We start from the raw sequence: 3,439 nt of genomic DNA on the forward strand, positions 1-3,439 counted from the left end.
CAATGAGTCACGTAAACACAATCCACAACATTATGGAATCACCACCAGCTTGCGCTGTACCTTGTTGACAAATTGGGGCCTTAGCTTAGTGGAATCAGCGCCACATTCGAACCCTACCATCAGCTATTACCAACTGAAATCTGGTCTGATCTGACCAGGCCATGATTTTCTAGTCCTCCATGGCTCAGTCACGACCCCAGGAGAGGCTCTGCAGACGATGTTGCACTGTTAGCAAGGGCCCTCGCATCGGTCCTCCGCTGCCATAGTCCATTAACGCCAGATTTCGCCACACCGTCTTAACGGATACATTTGTCGTAAGTCCCACATTATATTCTGCGGTTATTTGACGCAGTGTTGCTTCTCTGTTAGTACTGACAGCTTTACACAAATGTCGCTGCTCTCGATTGTTAACTGAAGGCTGTCGGCAACTGCCTTGTTCATGGTGAGACGAAATGCCTGAAATTTGATGTTGTAGGCACCGTCAGGACTTGGTGGATCTTGAAATGGAATGTCCCATGCGTCTAACTCCAACTACTGTTCTGCGTTCAAAGTCTCTTAATTACGTTCTTGCAGCCATTATCAAGTCGAAAACCCATTCACTTGAGTCTCCTGCATACAAAAGACATTTCCACCAATGCACTGCCCTTTGGTACCTTGTGTACGAGATACTAAGGTCATCAGCATACATGCATATCGTTATCCCACGAGTTTTGTTGCCTCAGTATATTTAGCGACCGACCTGCAGAAAGTACCGCACAACACCGGGGAGCCAGTATCAATCCAGACGGCGCCACAGTCACGGAGCTGTTTCCTACACTTGTCACGTGCCATCTGGAAAATGTTCTTGTATGGATCCGACGGGCGTCTACTTAACCAGCCACAGCCCACAGTCAGCCAGTCGCTCTGCGATTTCCAAAACGAGTCGCTCTGCGAGCTCCGACACCAACCGTCTCCGTGGGCAGCCAAACCAGCAGCATCGCCATTCGCAGCAAATAAGTCGCCTCGCCATCGCCTGACACCGACAACAGCATCGTGAGTCCAGCGCCCTACGCTCCACGAGCTCACCGAGCAGCCTACTCTCACACCCTGACGACCTCGATGGATGCCGCCTGCCTTACGTCATCAAGCGGCTCAGCTGTCACCAGGTGCTGACATTGCTCACTTCGGATCCCTGTCTCATGAGATCTGACAATTAAGGAACGCTATGAGGAAATCCTGCTTCAGTGATTACATCTTGACTCTGTTGAACCTTCTTAGTGGTGGATATCTCTCTCTCTCTCTCCGTCCGAACAGGCCTTGGAAGGCCCAACGGCACCGACCGGACGCCGTGTCATCCTCAGCCCACAGGCGTCACTGGATGCGGATATGGAGTGGGATATGGTCAGTACACCGCTCTCCCAGCCATATGTCAGTTTACGAGAATGGAGCCGCTACTTCTCAATCAAGTAGCTCCTCAGTTTGCCTCACAAGGGCTGAGTGTACCCCACTTGTCAATAGCGCTCGGCAGACCGGATGGTCACCCATCCAAGTGCTAGCCCAGCCCGACAGGGCTTAACTTCGGTGATCTGACGGGAACCGGTGTTACCACCGCGGCAAGGCCGTTGACAGTGGCCGATATAGTATAACCTTTTTTCTTTTTGTCTGTGAGGAACTCTTTATTTTGCTCTTGCTATCAAGCAGTGACTATTTTCCTTTTACTGTTGTTACATGTTAATTGACTTAATAAACTGTTGTACAGCATTACTGGTGGCACGTCAGTAAGTGTTCTTCCCTTCTGATTACAAACGTAACAGTTTACATCTATTAGTTATTTGTGTATCTCTGAGAACGTTTTACGCTGAGCCCGGGCTTTGGTTTCATGCTATTTGTGGCAGCTCGCATGGCTACTGCATAGTTTCTCTTAGAAAGGGTGAAATGAGCAAGCAAAAGCTTCTTTTAAGGAAAATACATATTTTACCGTATCAATAATTTGAGCCTTGCCACGAGAGATTACATCTTACGCTGAGCCTGGGCTTTTGTTTCGTTCGACTTGTGGCAGCTCGCATGGCTACCGCACAGTCTCTTTTATAACGGAAAGGCTAAAATGAGATGAGCATGCTAAACAATAATTTTATCTTGGAACTTCTCCATTTGGTCCGTGTTTGCATAGAAAAATAACAATATCAGAAACTGAGTCCACCTTGATGCAAAACACATTGTTATTCGTTTATTTCTTTATTTACCCAAACTACAAATATCACCGTCATCAGTGGATTTTTTAAATCTAAAACATGCAAAAAAAATGGCTCTGAGCACTATGGGACTCAACTGCTGAGGTCATTAGTCCCCTAGAACTTAGAACTAGTTAAACCTAACTAACCTAAGGACATCACAAACATCCATGCCCGAGGCAGATTCGAACCTGCGACCGTAGCGGTCTTGCGGTTCCAGACTGCAGCGCCTTTAACCGCACGGCCACTTCGGTCGGCCTAAAACATGCAGAAAATAGCATGGTCATACAAACAGAGTGGCACATTATTACATTTTTACTATTCGTTTTTTAAAATACAGTTTTCTATTGATACTTTCATACTAACTTATTTATTGTATGTTACAGTATGTCTTTGAGAGTTATTGCGCACAGAATTTCCCGAAAAACTTGACTCTACAATGTGGTGTCACCGCCAGACACCACACTTGCTAGGTGGTAGCCTTTAAATCGGCCGCGGTCCGTTAATATACGTCGGACCCGCGTGTCGCCACTATCAGTGATTGCAGACCAAGTGCCGCCACACGGCAGGTCTAGAGAGACTTCCTAGCACTCGCCCCAGTTGTACAGCCGACTTTGCTAGCGATAGTTCACTGACAAATTACGCTCTCATTTGCCGAGACGATAGGTAGCATAGCCTTCAGCTACGTCATTTGCTACGACCTAACAAGGCGCCATTACCAGCTACTATTGATGCTGTAAAACATGTACCGTAAAGAGCGATGTTCACCAATTATGGATTAAAGTTAAGTATTCCAGCAGCTACGTACGTTTTTTACTAGTATAATTTCCTTGACCTGTTCCAGACCTCACGCCAGCCTTCGTGAGCTAAAACGCGTGCCTTTCGGCTTTCTCTCATAGTGGGTTGGCTGTCTTGCCAATCCACAACATACAAAACATAAACGAACAAAGGAAATACACTGAACTTGAAAAACACAAAACTAACATGTCACTACAACGTCACGAAAGTAACGGGATTGATATCCCATGAAGTGAAACCTGTTACTTCTGAAAACATTACATCCAACACTTTTCGGCACCATAGTAAGTATTAAAAATATTTTTAAAATATTTCTTATGTGTTCGGGCACATTTAAGTCATGTCTAAGATGATGCGGATGCTGCATCACAATCACTGTTTCAGTATTGCTACTGCTACAAGTAGTGCTGTATTTCAAAGAAGTTTAGCAT

General features: G+C 45.9%; 1 pseudogene; it reads right to left on the bottom strand.

The window, feature by feature from the left end:
- Positions 1-1,488: 1,488 nt before the first annotated feature.
- LOC126482742 (5S ribosomal RNA) lies at positions 1,489-1,606 on the bottom strand (annotated as a pseudogene).
- Positions 1,607-3,439: the final 1,833 nt, after the last annotated feature.

This window comes from Schistocerca serialis, chromosome 5 (genome assembly GCF_023864345.2).
Source record: "Schistocerca serialis cubense isolate TAMUIC-IGC-003099 chromosome 5, iqSchSeri2.2, whole genome shotgun sequence".
NCBI lineage: Eukaryota > Metazoa > Arthropoda > Insecta > Orthoptera > Acrididae > Schistocerca > Schistocerca serialis.